This window comes from Phacochoerus africanus, chromosome 2 (assembly GCF_016906955.1).
Source record: "Phacochoerus africanus isolate WHEZ1 chromosome 2, ROS_Pafr_v1, whole genome shotgun sequence".
Lineage (NCBI taxonomy): Eukaryota > Metazoa > Chordata > Mammalia > Artiodactyla > Suidae > Phacochoerus > Phacochoerus africanus.
The window spans coordinates 208,687,322-208,696,350 of NC_062545.1; the positions used below are offsets into that span (position 1 = coordinate 208,687,322).

The 9,029-nt window shown below is 47.3% G+C and overlaps 1 long non-coding RNA gene across 1 annotated transcript; it reads right to left on the reverse strand.

Moving 5' to 3' along the window:
* Positions 1–659: 659 nt before the first annotated feature.
* LOC125121268 (uncharacterized) lies at positions 660–4,520 on the reverse strand. The gene is made up of 2 exons (XR_007133418.1): positions 2,171–4,520; positions 660–1,616 (listed from the first exon to the last, which is right to left on the reverse strand). It is a non-coding gene; the product is annotated as an uncharacterized LOC125121268 (long non-coding RNA).
* Between the last annotated feature and the right edge of the window lie 4,509 nt (positions 4,521–9,029).

The following is a 9,029-nucleotide window of genomic DNA, read 5'->3' on the forward strand; positions in this document are numbered from 1 at the left end:
TCAGACCCACTCCTCAGAGTCCTATTGTGTGACCTCTGTCCTCTCCCTCCCTGGCCAGCTTCCCGGCCCCCACAGCTATCAGAATTTGGCCTGCCAGGTCTCCCAGAATCTTCTACACCTACACTGGTCTCACCACCCAGTGAGGTGTAGGTGGGAAGGGCACAGAGATGCAGTTAGCTCAGTGGGAGGCAACACTCTGAGGCCCAAGCCAACCCCACCCCTGACTGAGTGATACTTTCAACCATTCCAAGAGTAGCATTGGAAAAGGCATTTGACCAACAGACCACTGCTCTTCACAGCTCTGCAGCTCAGAAGCCTGGTGAGGGTTCTTTCAAGAGTCCAGGAGGTGAGGGCACAGGCTGACAGGAAGGAGAAACAAGGAGGCACTTCTCCCCCAGGGGATTTAGTGCTGCTTGTCTTCAGTCCCCATGAAGCCCATTGAGACAGAGAAGAAATTAGGCAGAGAAAAAGGATTAGGAGGCTGTGGATTTTCCTCTGAAGAGTTTAGGCATAGGTGACAGACTGCCTCTAGCACTTCCTGGCTCTGTTACCTTGGGCAAATTACATAGCGTCTCTGAGCCCAATCACTAAAATGGAGATAATGCTGCCTTTCCTGCTTGGCTGGTGTAAGAATTAGAAGAGAACACGCAAATCACTGAGACAGTACCTAGCAGTACTTTAATGATGATGATAACAGTTAACCTCCTTACGCACTTATTAGGTTCTCAGGAGCTGGTAGTTCTTGGGTTATTTTATTTTTCTTCTTGGTGGAAGAAAATGGATATTACAGGTAGAAACACAGACTGGTCTCTGACTTCGTGACCCAGCTTTGTACCTTCCCCAGGAGACCTGCAGCCCCATCATCTTCTCATGGTGGCAGGTGTTTCAGAAGAGGGGATGCCAGGACATGAGTCACAGGCCCCACCATTTCAAAGCACCCTGGTCCCCTGGGATGGCCTCTGGAGCACCCAGAGATCAGGTCCAGCCCTGCTTTGCTTCTGCAACCACAAGGTGGTATGGACAGCAGCCACAGGAGAGTTCTTCTTTTTCCAGAGTCTGTTTGCTGTATAAACACAATCGTAAAATGAGAGCCAAGTGTCGGTGATGGCAGGGTTGGAGCAAAAGCAGGGGGAGGCAGCATTCCTGGCAATGGCCAGCTGCGCCCCGCCCAGCCCCAGTCAGCGTGGGGGAGAAGAGGTCCTGCATCCCATCACGTTGTCAGGCCGCACAGACCCTGTGTTCTTCAAACTTCACTTGGCTGGAGTGATTTAGAGAGGCTTTAGGGGAGGAGGAGGCAGCTGGGAGGTAGAGGTGGAGGAGGCAGCCAGGGAGTTATGCTAAACTGCTCCCAGGCTCCAAGGCCTTGCTGGACTCTGAAAAATAATCTGGTTTCCACTTGTCATCTGATCCATAAAATGCCTTGCTGGGGTACTTAAGATAGTTCCCCAGGGCTGCATCTGTGTGATTCAGATTCAAAAGCAGAATTACTGACCATGGAGATGGCTCCACCATTAGTAGCCTGAAGGATGAGCAGGGTTCTCAGAGACCCTCTGGCTGGGTCTCCATGGGTAGCAGAAGATTGGAATGATGACTTCAGGCAACTCAAGCCTCTGCCCCTTCCAAATATGAACCAAAATGCAAAACTTGTATAAATTGGGAGCAAGTAGGCATACAAGCTTGAACGATCAAAAGAGCTGTCTCTAGGAGTTCCCTAGTGGTGCAGTGGGCTAAGGATCCAGCATTGTCACTGCTATGGCTCATGACACTGCTGGGGCAGCCACTGGGCTGGGAGCTTCTGCGTGCCATGGGTACAGCCAAAAAACAAAACAAAACAAAAAAAAAACAAAACAAAAAAAAACAAAACAAAAAAAAACCCCCGTGGTCTCTACTTTCAGCACCACATTGATTGCATTCTCCCCAGCCCCACCCCTACTGCTATGACTTGTGGACTTTAAGCTCCCCCCCCAAAAAAATAATTCCAAATTTCCTCTAGTTCCAGTCACCTCACATTCCACTGCTTGCCCTTCAAGCTCCACTTGCTTAGAGAATTTTGGTTCTTCAAGGAGAGTGAGAAGTAGGGGGCAGGGGGCAAGGGTTCTGGAAAAGGCATGCTAGGTTCCGAATCTAACTCAGATATACTGTACCCTGTCTGCTCAGAAGGAAAACTTACGACTCGCAGCTGCGTTACAACAAGCACAGGGCTGAAGCCATTCAGGGCCCCCGCATATTTTCCTTGGCCCCAGCACAGGCTGCTGACATCATTGCAGGCTCCGCCATTCATCCACTGCTTGTGGCTGTGTGAGGCTGTGTTCCAGGGCCTGGGGAGGGTCGGACTACAAATTGGGTGGTGGTGGGGATGGAGGTGGTCCCACTGAGTTTGTGAAAACAAACGGAAATGCACTGAACCATGTCTTTCCTCCACCGGAACAATGAGGGAAACTAACCCCACCCCCTGCTGCCCAGCCCACTCCCCCAGCACAAACAAACCCAGGCCAAGGCCAGCCCAGGGACCCAGAAGCCTTTGTCCTGCCAATGCTATTTTGGGGAATGATGACGAGTGTCCCCCACAGGTAAGAGAAGCAGGGGTTCCAGTAGCAAATTCTAACACATCCTTCCAGATGTCACCCGGGCCGCTCTGGGCCCATCTGCATTCTCCTGCAAATCCTGGGTAGCAGGAAAACCCTGTTAATGGTTCCCAGAGGTCTCAGAAAGGAAAATGGCCAAAGTAGGAAAATGTGAATATTAGGAAATAGGGCATATGTGTAGGTGCACGTGCTGTAGGATTCATAATCATTTTTAGAAGGCAGCACTTCTATATGGGGATGTTATAAAGGAGAGCCTTTAAGCTGTGCTTCCCAATTCCTCAAAAGCTTTTGGTTCTGGCAGCCTGGTGACCGGCTGGGGCAGCAGTCAAGCTGGTGATACTGAGAAGCATGTTAGAGAGCACAGATGGAGAGTACCTCTAACCTTCCTGGATGTTGCTTCTCGTGTTGAGAGGGTTAGATGTCACAGGCACCAGGGGCAAAGCTCTGGACTTCGGCACTAAGACCTGGCATGGCTTAGTGAAGAGCCCGCAGCCTCTAGATGCTATGAACTGGATGTGAATCCTGGCAGAGGCCACCCTGTGTCCTAGAGCAGCCAGGACCGGCTCCAGGGCACAGACTCGCCAACAGGATCGCCTCTTCCTCAAACATCCCTTGACACAATGTATTTGAGGACAGCACTCAGCCCCCGGGGGTGCTCATCTAACTCAGAGCTGCCAGCAACATTCTTGGGAATGTTTACCAGCCAGCTGTTTAGGGGGAAACGGTCCTGATTTGTAGCATCTGCCTATTTCTGAGGCATAAATACTCCCATCATGGTCAATTTCAAGCTCCCAACTTTGGGGAGACAATTCACTGGTCTCTTGTATTTGTGCACATCTTATGAGCAGAGGGACTAACAGCTTTTGTTCTGGATTATCTTTTTAGAGATGCTCATATTCCACCCCCCTTTCCTGGCTCTTTCTCTTCCTCCAGGGCTGGAAACATGGACCTTATATCCTGAGAAGACAAGAGAGAGAGGTGATGAAAGAACTCTGACGTCTGAATCCATTCTCACAGAGCAGCCGCCCAGGAGAGCCATCTATCAAAGCCGTCCACATTAGACTCTGCATGAATGAGAAATAAATGCTTTTCATGGTATGACAGTGAATTTAAGGTTGTTGGTGATGGTACCTAGTACTACTTACTCTTATGCAAGTCATCTCCACCTATTGATGAGAAAAGTGAGGATAGGAGGTAACGAACTAGGTCTCATTACCAGTAAGTAGCAGAACCAGGACTCAAATATTGGCTTGTGTACCTCTAAAGCTTTTTTTTTTTTCACTGCATTGCTGACTCTTCATGACCAGGTCCATGTGTGGCCAGGGTTTTCATGTCCACAGATTTGCCCAGAGTGGGAAACCAGTCTCTCTGCCAGAGAAAGACAGTTTTCTTCAGTAATCAGTCCTGCCTCCAGGGGGTCTGGAAGGATGTCTGACCATCTGCAGCTTCCAGGAAGATTGATTCCTCCCGTCCAAGCCTCTGCTGCTCGGGGCAAAGCAAGGCCCCCCAAAAGACTCTTAGCCTGATGAGTATGGTGCATTCAGGGCAGCAGGTGGACTGCATGAGGGCCCCCACCACCACCCCGTGGCCACTGAGAGTCCCCCGTCACCCTGGGATTGCAAACACTGCAACAATTGAGTAGGAACTCATGCCATGAAATTGTTGGACACCCACTGTCTACATTGGATAGGAGCTCCCAGAACGTCATAGCCAGGGTGATGGGGACCCTGGGAAGCAGCTGCCTGACTTTACCTTCCAGAGGGACACAGGTGACTGAGGTTAGGCACAGTTTAAGCACTTATTGAGCACTTGCTGTGTACATCACAACTGCAATGACTACTTCCGAGATCCTGTTTCAGAGACTGACAAAGGATTTGTGGTTCTTATTTCTGAATGTGTTTAAAAATCTGACAAAATACTAAAATAAGGGAGTTCCCACTGTGGCTCAGTGAGTTACAAACCCGGCTAGTATCCATGAGGATGAAGGTTCCATCCCTGGCCTTGCTCAGTGGGTCGAGGATCAAGCGTTGCCATGAGCTGTGGTGTAGGTCACAGACATGGCTCGGATCCAGCATTGCTGTGGCTGTGGTATAGGCTGGGGGCTGTAGCTCCAAAACGACCCCTAGCCTAGGAACTTCCATATGCCCCAGGTGTGGCCCTAGAAAGCAAAACAAACAAAATAAAATAAGGTTGCATTTGGTTTGACATTTCATGAATCATCTTTGCTGAAGAGGGTCAAAATACATAAATTCAGGACTGTGTTGGAAAATACCTGCCATGGAAATGTTGCCGGGTGATAGGAAGGACTCAGAAGAGATGAAGAGCCTGGCCTGTCTCATCTACTTTGATATTCCAGCACCAACGTCGCGTCAACACTCAGAAAATACCTAGGAGACATTTGCCTTAAGAAACAAGAGTTTTTCTGATCTACCTTGATAGTTCTTTCATCTTTTCTGGGCCCTCAAGAAATCTGTGAGGTTCACTGAGATGCTAACTCAGGCTGGTGTGGAGGCATTTCTGCCATGGTCTTTCCCAGGATTTTTGAGAAGTTGCCTGGGATGCTCAGCCTGGGTCTAAGTAGCCATTCAGCCTCTGCACCTGTGCCCTGTGGTTCCAGTTCCAGGTTTTTGGTGCCTCTGATGCAAACTGAAGAATACAGCCCCAGCTGTGGGTGAATGAGCATAAAGTGACCGACTGCAAGGCCCAGGGTTTGTGTGCTTAGCTCTAGAAAATACAAGCCTCACAGAGTCTCTCTTTCTCGGGGTCCTGCCTGGCTCCTCCCAAGTCTTGGCATTCAACAGGCCAAGAAGTAATAGTAAGTAATAATAGAAATCATTTCCAATCAAAACAAAAGGCCTGATCTTACTAAAGAGTCATAGGGATTAAAATATTCTCTGTATGAAAGAAACGGTTTGTTTCACAATTCGACCTTTGGCCAACACAGCTACTGGATTGCCAGCCACTCCTTGGGCTGGCCTTTGCTTATGTGCTGAGGGAAATTTCAGTCTGAAATTCACAGGGGCCCTGGCACCCTGACTCCACACTGCCACCACTTACGTTCTGAAAACTGGCACGTGAGCTTGTTTCCCCCCTCCTCAAAAGCTTTGGGTGGCGCCCCATTGTTTAGGTAATAAAATCCAAGTTCTTTGGCATTAAATGTCCAAACTCTATACCAGCTACTATATTCCACACCTATTCCCCCATCTAGAACCCCACACTCCAATCAAAATTATCCATTCTTTCCACCTGAACACATTCTTTCTTTGCTTAGTTAACATTAAAATAAAATTTATATACAGGGAAATGCACAGATCCTCAGGATCCACTCTGATGGCTTTGGATAAATGTACTCGACGAGTCACTACTCTGTATCTCCAATCCCAATGTCTCCATCTCTTAGAACGTTCCCTCATTTTCCCTTCTAGTCAGTTCTCTCTCCCAGAGGGAATCACTATCCTGATTTCTGTCACCACAGATTAGTTTGCCTGCTTTGAACTTTATACAGAGGAATCACACAGCATGTACTCAAAAGTGTCTGGCTCCTTCCACACAACATAATGTTTTTGATATTTATACAAGTTGTTGTGTGTATTGGTATTTCATTCTTTATGCATTCATAATCCCCAAATAGTATTCCATATATGAATATGCCACAATGTTTTTATCTAGTCACCTGCTGGATTATTTGCAGTATTTAGCTATTACACTCTAACTCACGTCTTTTTGTGGACATATGTTTGCATTTTTCTTAGGGCAATCCCTAGGAGTGGAATTGTCAGAACATAGGAATGGTGCATTTTTAAGTTTGTAAGAAATGATCGACTGTTTTCTAGAGTGGCTGTACCCAAAATACATAACATTTTAAATTTAGTAACATTTCCTTCTCATTCACATAGCATCCATTCCACATCAGCAGGATGTTGAGGGGAGAGGTAGTTCTTGCATAGTCATTTAGAGGCTAGGCTACTGGAAGCCCTGCCATCCCTGAATAAGGCCAACAAGGGAACCCTGAGCATCAGCATTTGGCCAGTGGATGGAGAATGAGGGAATGGAGAAAGAACAGCTTTTTCTTACTGACTTGACCCAGAAGTAAGTACTGTTCTTTTGGTTGACATTTCACTGTCGAGAGCTAGTCCCCGGCCTCAACAGGAAAATTGAAGTTCAAACCCCAGCTGGTCAGCTTTTCACCAACATGAGTCTATATCATGAGAGAGGAACACAGGTCTTGTGTACAGTTAGCCATCTCCACCCACTCAGGGGTTAGTCTTACCCTCCTTTCCAATCTGACTGTGCCCACTGAAACTGTCCCATATTCTATGCAGGATGAATCCTTCCTTCCCCCTATATTCTCATTGTACTTGTCCCTCAGCTACAGCACTTAAGATCTGCCTTTCATGATTTATTTCCATGTTTTTCCCACTAGATGGCGCCCTCTTGGAGGGTCTAAGGTCTGGCCATGTTGGATCCTGGTGCTTGGCACACAGAGGAGTCTCCGTAAGTGTTTGCTGAATTCACTGTGGTAGACACCTGGTGCTGACCAACCCCCACCCCCTTGAACACACCACTTGTCTGCGTTCCCCAGTTCCCTGGTATTAAGCTGAGACCATGTGACTTGTCTCCCCAATGCCACATGAGCCACAGCTCCATGGCAACCTCCAGGCTGATGCAGTAAGGAGCGGCCATGCCTCCTGATATTTTAGGTCTCTTTTCCCTTACCCTTGAGCTAGATGTGGAGACACTCAGGTCAATGAAGCACCTAAGACCTGACCAGCAGAACCTGTGTCCTGAACACTTGCTGGAGCTGAGTCCCTCTACTGAGCTCAGAGCTGAGACTGGATATTGTTTGCTAGGTAAGTCAGCCTACCCTGACTAAACACTCACTCTGTGTGAACCCAGCCACTAAACTCGGGAGGCACAACCAATTACCTTCTCTTTCCATCATCCTTCCTTACTTGCCACCAAGTGCCAACTATATGACATCAGACCCATGCTGGTATGTGATGCCAGGTAAAGAGTGTCCAGGTAAAGAGAGTTTTCAAGGTATAAGTTCAACTGTGATTTGATAGCTAAACTTGATAATGACTCCATAGAGTCTTAAATGTTATGCCCTTCTGTACTCCATTCTCCCTATAAACTCTTAAAAGGCAGGTATTAATTCTTGCTGTATATCCTGGGTATATAGCTATTCATTCATTCAGTAAATATTAACTGAGTGCCCACTATGTGTCATTCACTATTCTAGGCAATAGAGACAGAGCAGTGACTCAAAAGGCTACCAAGTCCCTGTCTTTAATGAGAGAGACAGAGAAGCAACCAATAACTGTAACTGTGGAAGAGGCAGGAACAACAGATATCCCCTCCTATATCACTGTTGTCTTCTTCCCATATCCCAACATAAGAGTATTTTTACATTTTTTTGGGTCAATAACTGACTGATGTCTTCCATGAACCTGCGGCGCCCCTCTATCCCTGGCACTAAGCACAGTGCTGGCACAGAGCAAATACTCCAGAAACATTTATTGAATCAAAAAAAATGAATAAGCAATGATTATATCTACCATCTGCTGAAAGCCCATTATTTTCCAGGCACCATGTGGAATGTTTGCAAGCGTGATCTTATTTAGTCCTTACACCATCCCTGCAAAGTAGTTATTATTACCTGTTTCACCCAGGAGGAAATTGGGGCTCAGAGAGGTTAAGTGACTAGCCCATTGTCACATGGCTGACAGGAGATGACAGACCTGACATTAGAATCCACATACTTTGCTCGGGATCACACTGCCACACACAACAGCAACAAGGCCTTTTTTTTTTTTTTTTTTTGTCCCATATATTCTTTCTCAACAACGAGGAGCAACCACTACGGGCCACCGTTCCTATGAGCTGGACCATTCATCCCCCTCTGCAATTTGCCCCCCGCCAGCCAGGGCCGCCTTCCCTAGCAGATGGAAGATGTGCGTCTGTGGTAATTACAGACTGTGCTGTCCTTTTCATTTATGTCTTCACAATCCAGCTTGACATAGCGTCATAAAAGTTTATGTACTGTGTTCTCTCCGCTCCTTACTAATATTCTCTGGCGTTCTCCCCGGCCATCCAGAATCAATACCATCGCTCCTCTCTCAATAAAGCAGGGAGCTATGAACAAGGCCCAAATGGGCACAGTGACTATTTGTGGCAATTAGACGTCACGCTGAAAAATGGCCAGGCTGAGGGAGAGTGGGCAAGATCTAAAGGCAGCAGCATCACTGATGTCCCTCACCAGGGCCCTGGAAAGTGGTCTGCTTGCAAAATACACTCTGTCCTCTCATCTCTTCTCTTTCTCACCCCTTCTGCCTTTTTCTTTCTCATAAGAGATAAGGAGAGAGAAATGCATTCAAATTAGGGACCCCAGCCATTGATTTTTACTTGCAGTTGGTGGATTGTAATCAATGTTAATTAACCAGA